This window comes from Canis lupus, chromosome 4, assembly GCF_003254725.2.
Source record: "Canis lupus dingo isolate Sandy chromosome 4, ASM325472v2, whole genome shotgun sequence".
In the NCBI taxonomy this organism is placed as follows: Eukaryota; Metazoa; Chordata; class Mammalia; order Carnivora; family Canidae; genus Canis; species Canis lupus.
The window spans coordinates 55565820-55577039 of NC_064246.1; the positions used below are offsets into that span (position 1 = coordinate 55565820).

Consider the following 11220-nt stretch of genomic DNA (forward strand, 5'->3'; position numbering starts at 1 on the left):
CCAGACTCTGAGCTGCAAAGGACAGAAACCCAACTGTAATGGGCTTAAGCCAAAATGATTGCTTGGCTCTGTTAAGTGAAAAGTTGGGGAGGGGTGCATAGCTTCAGGCATAGCCAGGTCCAGAGGACCAACAAAGTGAGCATCATCATATACTAAGCACCAAAGCAAACTCTTTACAGTGATCCTCATATCATCTTCCCAAACAAGCATCAGCTGGCGCTTTCCCATTCTGCAGCTGAAGAGCTGAGGGTCAGGGAGATAAGTGACTTTCCCAAGGTCAATGCAACTAGCAAGTGGTAGAACCAGGACTTGAACCCAGTTAGGTCTGGAATTTGTCTGATTCCAAGGCTGGACCTTTTGCCACTAGGCCCTGGCTCCCTGACTTACGGAAGTTCCTATGACTGCTAGAGGCACTATTAAAGCCCGTGGCAAGTCCTGCTTAACAGATCTGCATGGTGACCACGAGCAGCTGTCTCCTAATCCAGCTTCCCATGCCCCCAACTGTGGAAAGCCAGCATTCTAATGCCAGTCATTCCTAATCTCTGCTAACCATGGTACTTTTCTTTATTCTTTAGGAACATTATGTTCTGGGGGATGCAAGAGGGCTTATAGTTTGCCCACCTTCATCTGCTGATATGTCTACAAATATTTTTTGAGCACCTACTGTGTACCAGGTACCTTTGCTGAGTGCTTTCTGTGTTGTATCTCAGATTAGCCCCCATAAGGTGTCAATCACTGTTGCCCCCTCCTTCAGATGAGACAGCCAAGTGGGGAAACTTGTCCAAGGTTGCATGGCTAGGAAATAGCAGAACCGCAGTTTGAACCTAGGTGGTCTGCCTCCAGAGCCTGTGTCTTTTGCTCAAAGAGCTGACAATCTAGTGATAAAGATGAAAGACAGTTGTGAGGGGGAAACATTCATCAGTAGTGGGGTGGTGTGCACTCTGTCATGCTGTGCAGTAGTTAAAACAGAGTGTGTGGGTACTGACGTGCAGATGGATCTCCTAGGGATGCCTTTGGTGAAAAATCAAGTTGCAGAACAATATACACAGTAGGATACCACTTATGCAAAACAAAATACCCTAGTCTCAGTGCATTGAAACACTTCTGTGGAAAAAACACACCACACAGTGGCACTGGTTGTCAAGAGGAGTTAGGATCTACCTGCAGTGTTTTCACTTTTTACAAGGAAAATGTGTTCATAATCTAGAAAGGACATCAATATTATAGCATATTATATATGCTAAGAGGGAGGGAGAACCCAGCGCACTATGGGTGCCCAATATAGTTAGGAGGAGATGGTAATCGGGGAAGACTTCCCGGAGGAAAGCACTCTTGCTTCCTGGCGGAGGAGAGACTGAGTTGAGTTTTGAAGACTGAGTAGGTCTCATCACATAGAAAGGTGGACAAAAAGTGTTCTAAGCAATAGGAGCAGTATGTGCGAAGGCCCAGATGGGAGATTGAACACAACGTCAGAAAGGACCAGGCCAGCCCTTCCTAAAGCATATCACCAGGGATGAGGATTAAAAATGGAGATTTCTGTGGCACCTGGGTGACTCAGTTGGTTGAGTGCCTGCCTTGGACTCAGGCTGTGGTCTCGGGGTTCTGGGATAGAGCTCCACATGGTTGGAGGTCCCTGCTCAGTGGGGAGTCTGCTTGTCCCTCTGCCCCTCTTCCCCACTCACACTCTCTCTCTCCCCCAATAAATAAATGAATAAATAAAATCTTTAAAAAAATAAAGTAAAAATGTAGATTTCCAGACCTCACTACAGACTCTATAGAGGCAGGCCTGGGAATCCACATTTTATTTTATTTTTTTAAAGATTTTATTTATTCTTGAGAGAGATGGAGATTTCTACCCAGAAATGGAATTTCTTTTTTAAAGATTTTATTTATTCATTCATGAGAGACACAGATTGAGAGAGGCAGAGACACAGGCAGAGGGAGAAGCAGGCCCCATGCAGGGAGTCCAACTCAGGACTCGATCCTGGGGCTCCAGGACCACACCCTGGGCTGAAGGCAGGTGCCAAACCACTGAGCCACCCAGGGATCCCCCTGGAATTGTTTATTATATGGTAATTCTATGTTAAATTTTTTGAGGAGCTGCCAAACTGTTTTCCACAGAGGTTGTACCATTTTCCATTCCCGTCAGCACTATTGGATGCTCCCAACTCTCCTCATCCTCTCCAACACTCGTTTTTGATTACAGTCATCCTACTGTGTGGGAAGTGATACCTCATTGTGGTTTTGATTCGCATTTCCTAGTGGCTAAATGATGCCGAGCATCTTTTCATGAGCTTACTGGACATTTGTATATTTTTTCTGGAGAAATGTCTAGCTTTATCCCAGTACCACACTGCTTTTACTATAGCTTTGTAGTAAAATTTAGGATCAGTAAGTGTGAGTCCTCCAACTTGGTACTTTTTAAGATTGTTTTTGGCTATTCTGGGTCCCTCATGTTTCCATATGAATTTTAGGGTCAGCTTGTCAATTTCTGAAGAGAAGCCAGCTTTGAGTTTGTAGGAATCACACTGAGTTTGCAGACAGTTTCAGGGAGTATTTCCCGTGAACATAGAATGTCTTTCCACTTTGGCTTTCCATTTCTTTCAATGTGTTTTACACTTTTGTTAAATGTACTCCTGGAAAAAAAAAATAAATGTACTCCTGGTGTTTTATTCTTTATGATGTTATTGTTAAGTGGAATTGTTTTTTCTTAATTTCCTTTTCGGGGCAGCCCGGGTGGCTTAGGGGTTGAGCGCCTGCCTTCGGCCCAGGGTGTGATCCTGGAGACCCGGGATCGGGTCCCACGTGGGGCTCCCTGCATGGAGTCTGCTTCTCTCTCTGCCTGTGCCTCTGCCTCTCTCTCTCTCTGTCTAATGAATAAATAAATAAAATCTTTAAAAAAAGTTTCCTTTTCGCTCTTTCCATGACAGTGTGTAGAAGTACAACTGACTTTTGCATATTAAAAAAAAAAAAAGTCAGTGTGCCTAAAGAGTCTTTAAAATGCTGATTCTGGGCAGCCCCGATGGCTCATCGGTTTAGCACCACCATCGGCCCAGGGTGTGATCCTGGAGACCCGGGATCAAGTCCCACGCCGGGCTCCCTGCATGGAGCCTGCTTCTCCCTCTGCCTGTGTCTCTGCTTCTCTCTCTCTGTGTGTCTCTCATGAATGAATAAATAAAATCTTTAAAAAAAAATTCCATTTCTGGGTAGATACCCAAAAGAATTGAGAGTAAGGACTTGAATGGATATTTGCACACCCATGTTCACAGCAGCGTTAGTCACAGTAGCCAAGAGGTGGCAGCAACTCAAATACCCATCAATGGATGAGTGGATAAATATGTGGTACAGCCAGCCATGCAGTGGAATAAAAAGAAAGTACCAATACAGGCTACAACATGGATGGACCTTGACAACATTGTGATAGATGGAAGAGGCCAGACACAAAAAGTCACGTGTTGTATGGTTCCATTTATATGAAATGTCTGCAACCGCAAATCCATAAGCTCAGAAGGTAGATTAATGGTAGCCCAAGGCTGGGAGGTGCTGGGGGAAGTGGGGAGTGACCTCCAAGGTGATGAGGATGTTCTGAAATTACACAGTGGTGATAGCTGTGCAGCTCTCTGAATATACTAAACACCACAAAACTGTATACTTTAAAAGGGTGTGTGAGGCTGCCTTAGTCGGTTAAGTGTTGGACTCTTGGTTTGGCTCAGGTGGTGATCTCAGGGTCCTGAGATGAAGCCCAGGCATTAGGCTCTGAGCTGAGTGTGGAGCCTCCTTAAGATTCTTTCTCTCTCCTCCCCCTTTGCCCCTCCACCCAGCCTCTCCCCGGCTTGTGCACTCTCTCTTTTTAATTTTTTTATTTTTAAAGATTTTATTTATTTATTCATGATAGACGTAGAGAAAGAGAGAGAGGCAGAGACACAGGCAGAGGGAGATGCAGGCTCCATTCCGGGAGCTGGACGCGGGACTTGATCCCCGGACTCCAGGATTGTGCCCCAGGCCAAAGGCAGGCGCCAAACCACTGAGCCACCCAGGGATCCCCTCTTTTATTTTTTTAAAAAGATTTTATTTATTAAATCTTAAATATGAGAGACACACAGAGAGAGGCAGAGTCATAGAGGGAGAAGCAGGCTCCCTGATGTGGGACATGATCCCAGGACCCTGGGATCACGTCCTGAGCCAAAAGCAGACACTCAACTACTGAGCCACCCGGGTACCCCACATTCTCTCTTTTAAATAAATAAATAAATAAATAAATAAATAAATAAATAAATAAATAAATTGGTATGTGGATTCTGTCTCCATAAAGCTGTAGGGGTTTTTTTTCTTTTTAAGTGCCTATGAACCAATGGGAGAAAAGGGTGTGGAACTCAAGGCTAGGATAGAGATTGGGGAGGGGGGGTTCTTCACCTGGAGGTTAGAGACGTCTGGGGATGTAGGAAGAGGAACCCTGGCACGAGGAAGTCTCATGGCCATGGTGTCGGGGTTGCGTGTGCACCCCTCTAGGTTACACTGTGTCTCGGTGGGGTCTCCCACTCTGGCGAGGTGCGGAGGCTCCGGGCAGGTGGGACTTTCATTCCACCGAAGCTAGAGGACCGTGGGAAGATACCTGACTTGAGATCTCCGCTCTGATACCTGGAAACCCTTCAATTCAATGCCATCATTTTAAGTAGGAGGAAACTGGGGTCCAGAGAGAGGAAGGAACTTGCCGAAGGCTACGAGGCAGTTAGTGGCTGAATTGGGGCCCCTGCACCACCGTACCCCAGCGTGCCCTTCCTGAGTATGCTCTCTGTATTGAGTTTTCTACCGTGACACCCCCATGACCCACTGATACCGTGAGGGGGTTTGCCATGGTTTTGTTTGAGCTGCTGTTGGTCCCCGAGTGGCGATTCAGTGCGAGTCCCTGGGGGGGTGGAAATAATAAAAAGTTGCCATTTAGTTATGGAGGCCATTTGATGAGACACTTTCCATGCTTTTTCTCAGCTCTCTCCACAATCTTGTGAGGTAGGTTTTGGTATTTCTAGCTCTCTGTCACAGTTGGGGAAATTGAGGCTCAGAGCGGTCAGGCCTGTTTTTCAAGCTCACACAACTGGAAGTGGCGGAGCTGGGCTTTTCATCCAGGCTTTCCTTCAGCATGCTGGGTGTTTCCCATGAAGGTGGCCCAGGTTGGGAAGAATGGTTAGACTCCATTACATTGTTCGCCATCTAAATGTGTTTAATAAATCAAAAATCTTTCCCCAGAACCATAAATAACAGATAACGTGATGCCATGCAGAAAGCTCAGGATGTGGGTCAGAAGAGCTCATCCCAGTTTTTCCATTGACTGCCTGTATGACCTTGGGTTAATTCCTCTCCCTCTCTGAGTCTCAGCTTTCTTGGAGAAGACTTTCAAACCTAGATGAACTTGAGAATCAGCAGACCTAATTTTATTTTATTTTTTTAAGATTTTATTTATTTATTCATGAGAGACACAGAGAGAGAGAGAGAGAGAAGCAGAGAGAGAGAGAGAGAGAGAGAGGCAGAGACAGGCAGAGGGAGAAGCAGGCTCCATGCAGGGAGCCCGGTGTGGAACTGGATCCCAGGTCTCCAGGATCACACCCTGGGCTGAAGGCAGGTGCTAAACTGCTGAGCCACCCGGGCTGCCCTCAGACCTAATTTTAAAATGTTCCATACTGGGACTCCTGGCTGACTCAGTTGGTAGAGCATGTGACTCTTGATCTGGGGGTTGTAAATTCGAGTCCCAAGTTGGATGTAGAAATTAAAGTTAAAAAAAATAAAAATAGGGGTGTCTGGGTGGTTCACTGGGTTGAGCATAAGCCTTCAGCTCAGATTGTGATCCTGGGGTCCTGGATCCATTAGGCTCCCTGCTCAGCAGGGGTGTCTGCTTCTTTTCCCTCTGCTCCTCACCCCACTCATGCTTTCTTTCACTCTATCTCTCAAATAAATAAATAAAGTTTTTAAAAAGTTAAAATGTTCTATACGATGGCAAGGATAAATCTGTAAAACATGTTGCTCAACAAGAAAAGCAAACACAAATAAGTTCATGCACTATAATTTCATTCAAGTCAAGTCCCCAACTAGGCAAAAACTAGTGTTAGAAGTCAGAGGGGTGAGTGTAACCTCTGGGGGAAGAGGGAGGGTGGTGTGATCTGGAAGGGAGTAAAGGAGATTTTGGGGGGTGGGCAATGTTCTATTTGTTGACTTGAGCTGGCCACATGGGTATATTCACTTCATGAAAACTACTTGAGCTATATAAATTACTTTTTGTCCAATTTTCAGGATGTGTTAAACATCACAATAAAAAAGTTAAAACCCTCAAAACTTCCTGAGTAATATTCCAGAAATCACTCTAAAATTTGTGGGTTTTGGGCAGCCCCGGTGGCGCAGCGGTTTAGTGCCGCCTGTAGCCCAGGGAGTGATCCTGGAGACCCTGGATCAAGTCCCACGTCAGGCTCTCTGCATGGTGCCTGTTTCTCCCTCTGCCTGTGTCTCTGCCTCCCTCTCTCTATCTATGTGTGTCTCTATGAATACATAAATAAAGTCTTTAAAAAAAAATAAAATAAAATTTGTGGTTTGTTTTTTTTTTTTTTCAGATTCTGCAGGTGACTCCCATAGAACCACTAGGAATTGTTTTGGAGATAAAACATATAATTTTATGACCTACGCTGTGATTTTATTTAAAACAGTATTTTTCAAGTTCTGCACACCTTTTTTTTTTTTTTTTTGTCCCACCAGGGGACCCTGGTCCAATCAAATGGCATTTAATACTTAGAAACAGCATTTCCCAGGAGTAACTTTGTATTATAGTTTTATCTCTTCACCAGCTGAAAGACATTTGGATTGTTTCCAGTTTATGTGATTATAAAGCTGTTACAAACAGTTATGTACAGATTTTTGTGTGCACATGAATTTTCATCTCACTTGGTAAATAAATACTTAGAAATGGGATTGCTGGTTTTTAAAAAAATTTTTTAAAGATTTTATTTATTTATTCATGAGAAACACAGAGAGAGAGAGAGAGAGAGGCAGAGACACAGGCAGAGGGAGAAGCAGGCTCCATGCAGGGAGTCCGACGTGGGACTCAATCCCGGGTCTCCAGGATCACGCCCTGGGCCGAAGGCAGGCGCTAAACCGCCGAGCCACCCAGGCTGCCCAATTGCTGGGTTTTATTGTAAATATGTGTTTAACTTTATAAGCAATTGTGAAACTACATTCTGCAGTGGCCGCATATTTTGCACTTCCACCAGTGATATATGAGAATTTGGTTGCTCCATATCCTCATCAGTACTAAGAATTGCCAGCTTTATGTTTCTTAAAGATTTATTTATTTATTTGAGGGATAGAGAGAGAGGGAGAAAGAAAAAGAGAGCAAGCTAGAGTGGGGGGGAGGGGCAGAGGGCGAGGGAGAAGCAGACTCCCCTCTGAGCAGGGAGCCTGATGTGGGGCTCAATCCCAGGACCCCGGGATAGTGACCTGAGCTGAAGGGAGACGCTTAACAGACTGAGCCACCCAGGCACTGCTTTATCTTTCAATTTTAGCCATTCTAATAAGTGTGTAGTAGTATCTCATTATGGTTTTTTTAAAGATTTTATTTATTTATTCATGAGAGAGAGAGAGAGAGAGAGAGAGGCAGAGACATAAGCAGAGGGAGAAGCAGACTCCCCACAAGGAGCTCGAAGTGGGACTTGATCCCATGATCCTTAGGATCATGACCTAAGCCAAAGGCAGATGTTTCCACCGAGCCACCCAGGCATCATTCATTATAGTTTTAATTTGCATTTCCCTAATGACTAATGATGAACATCTTTTCACATGCTTCTTTGCCATTCATGTATCTTATTTGGTGAAGTGTCTCTTCCAGTCTTTTTTTTTAAGATTTATTTATTTATTCAGAGCGAGAGAGAGAGAGAGAGACAGAGACAGAGACACAGGCAAAGGGAGAGGGAGAAGCAGGCTCCATGCAGGAAGCCTGACCTAGGACTCGATCCCGGGTCTCCAGGATCACACCCTGGGCTGCAGGTGGCGCTAAACCACCACACCACCGGGGCTGCCCATCTTCCAGTCTTTTGTCCATTTTAACATTGGGTTGTTTTCTTGCTATTGAATTTTGCAAATATTTATTTTTACTTTTATTTTTTGCAAATATTTTATATATGTTGGATACTAGTGACATCAGATATAGGATATGTAAATAGTATCTTACATTGTGTGGCTTGTTTTTTCATTTTCTTAATAATGTCTTTCGAAATGCAGTTCTTAATTTCAATAAGGCCCAATTTAACCATTTTTTTTTCTTGTATAGATTGTGTTTTTGGTGTCATGTCTAAGAACTCTTTGAGAGACAGGAATTTTTTTTTTTTTGAAAAAATATGGAATGCTTCATGAATTTGCGTGTCATACTTGCGCAGGGGCCATGCTAATCTCTGTATCGTTCCAATTTTGGTATATGTGCTGCCGAAGCGAGCACGAGAGACAGGAATTTTTGACATGGTCCTGCTGCTGACTGGCAGTGTGATTTTTAGCAAGCCACTTCTCTCTGGGCTTCTTTATCTTCAGCTTACAATGAAATGATTGCAGTAAGGGTTCTGTAAGAGCCTGTCCAGTTCTGCTATTCTAAGTCTAAATAGCAGCCTAAGACTAATCACATGGAGGATCTTATAAGAATAACTATAACTCCATTTTCTGAGCATTTCACAAGGGCTAGGCACAGAAGCAGGGGCCTATGCATTATTTCATTGTCACTTATTCCCATGGGAAGTAAATGGTGTTATTAGTCACATTTCAAGGAGGAAGTCCCTGAGCCCAAGAGAGGTCAAGTCACTTGTTCAAGTGGTCAGGTCCACTTGACAGCCACCTGGTCAGAGCAGAGTTGGGACTCAAGCACCACCAGTCTAAATGGCCGTGGTCGTGTGGTTTGTGTGATCCCTGGGTGAATGGTTCCATTTGAATTGTGCTGATTAGTTGGAGGAGAGAGCCTTGGGGCCAAGCAGAGGGTGGGGAAATACTTCCCCTCAAGTGAGAAGGCAGGTGCGGTGGGTGTAGGGGGTGGGATTCCTTGAGGGAAAATTTACAGCCACCAAATTCCTAAAATCTTTGTGCCTGCCTGAGGGTCACCGGAGCCCTTCCCGACTCCCTCCCCCACGGCCTCAAGAGGGCTGGGGTGGAACCCTTAGCACCAAAAGCAGAGGAGGCGAGGCTGGAGTGGAAGTCAGATGGGCTCGCTGGCACCCAGGGTGCGCCGGAGCGTGTGTGAATGTGTGTGTGTGTGTGCACTCGAGTGTTCGTGGGCTCATCTACGTCCAAGATTGCGCGTGGAGGGGAGGCATCGTCGCTAGCGGAGAGCGTGATTGGGATTGCGCTGCCTGTCTGTGCGGTGAGTGGAGTCCTGTTCACCGGCTCACGGACAGAACCGCGGTGCGGAGCCAGCTGTGTGCCCGCCGCACGCCCCTGCCGGGTGCCGGGGATACGTACGGGCGGGAAGTGACTGAAGACCTCGTCTCCCTACGGAAGGGACACGGCACGGAGGGAAGGGAAGTGTTGAGCGGGACAAACCTTAAGCAAATCAAGCCAGAAAAAGCCCAAACGGAGTTAACCTCGTGGGTGCGTGTTTCTGGGTGAGGGAGACTGCGTGAACCGCTGGCCTGTGCACCTGCTCCCCTGCTGTGCGCGTGCGGTGGCTGCGTGGCCCTGCGCGCCGAGTGGGGGCACCGGGGGGCACGGGGGGCGCGAGATCTGCACCTGTCCTGAACCCCCGCGGCCGTCCGGCCTGCCCCAGCTCGTCCCCGGCGGAAGGAGCGATACCGGCCAGCAGCAGCCCCGCGTCCGCCTTGGGGACCCGTCTTCTGCACTCAAGCTGAGCCAGACCCTCCAGAGAAACCTTCTTCCCGCCCCCTCGACCCCGACGACGCTCTGAAAGCCCCCAAACCAAGCTGACATGACGAGGGAGAGGGCGCGGAGGCGGGGCAGGGGCCGGTCCCGCGGCTGCGACACCCGCGCTCGCGGGGCCAGCAGGTGGCGCTAGAGGCCAGGGCCGGGCAGGCGGCCCGCAGGCCCGGAGGCTTCGGATGCGCGCCCCGGGCTCGGCGGGCAGAGCCTGAGCCGCGCTCACCCGAGCTGGGGCGCGCCGGACGCTGTCGGGGCCCTGCACGCAGTAGCGCGTTTACCCCTCGCGCTATCTTGTTTATTATCCCACTTTACAGAGAAGAAGACTGAGGCTCAGAGATTCTTTTTAAGTGACTTTCCTATGGCCACCCACTTTGTGTGTGGCTGGGCCATGGCCCCAGCCCAGTTCAGGGGCCAAGCGGCGCTCTCACCCGAAGCACCTCACTTTACCAGGTGGGGGACGCAGGGGTTGAGAGTTGGCCCAGGTCCTGCTGGGAGAGGGTGTGAGGCAGGCTGGGAGCTGGTCTCTGATGGCAGCGGAGTGCGCGCAGAGGGACAGGAGGTGGTGGATGTCCTGGGAGGAGGGGGCGGCGTGGCTGGAAGGAGGCCAGGGGTTCTGAAGCCCTGCCCAGCCTCCTTTCTCCAGGGCCTCCCCAAGTCTTACCATATTCCACCTTGGAGTCATGCACCTGGGGCAAGCGGAGGTGTCCAGCCTTCCCTGTGACCCTCTCCTGCCCACCCTGCTGGGGAGATGCTGGGGAGATGTTCCTGCTCACCTTGTTTACCGCGCAGCCCCCCTCTGACCACTGAGGCCCAAGGATCCCTCCCCTCCTACCTGCTCCTGGAGGGGAAGTTCAGGTAGCCATCTTTGTAACAAGCTCCCCAGGCCTGGAGACCAGGTATGGAACCACCTCCTCCAAGCCAGCCCCCAGGCTTGCACCGGAAACCAGTAGTTGGTGCTTGCCTTTTAAAATACACCCAGTGCCTTTGTTCTACCACAATGGGAAGCACACGGGCTCCCCAGAGCAGGGCTCTTGGCACAGCCCCCCTACCTCCCTATGTCTGTCCCTGCCCAGAGACCAGGATGGTGGCTTGACAGGTCTATAGCCCTCATCCTGCAAATTGCTCTGAGCCACCAGTGGGTGGCCAGTATTGTCCTCAACACTGGGGACAGACTCTCAGCTCACCTCCTTATGGCAGAGGCAGACAAGAAGCAAAAAACAAATATGAATTTTAGTCTCTGAAAAATAAAACAGAGAGAGATGCCTGGGCAGATCAGTTGGTTAAGCAGTGTCTGCCTTTGGCTCAGGTCATGATTTCAGGGTCCTGGGACTG

At 48.0% G+C, this 11220-nt stretch overlaps 1 non-coding gene across 1 annotated transcript; it reads right to left on the reverse strand.

Moving 5' to 3' along the window:
* Positions 1-8366: 8366 nt before the first annotated feature.
* LOC112652074 (U6 spliceosomal RNA) lies at positions 8367-8470 on the reverse strand. The gene has a single exon (XR_003131226.1). It is a non-coding gene; the product is annotated as a U6 spliceosomal RNA (small nuclear RNA).
* Between the last annotated feature and the right edge of the window lie 2750 nt (positions 8471-11220).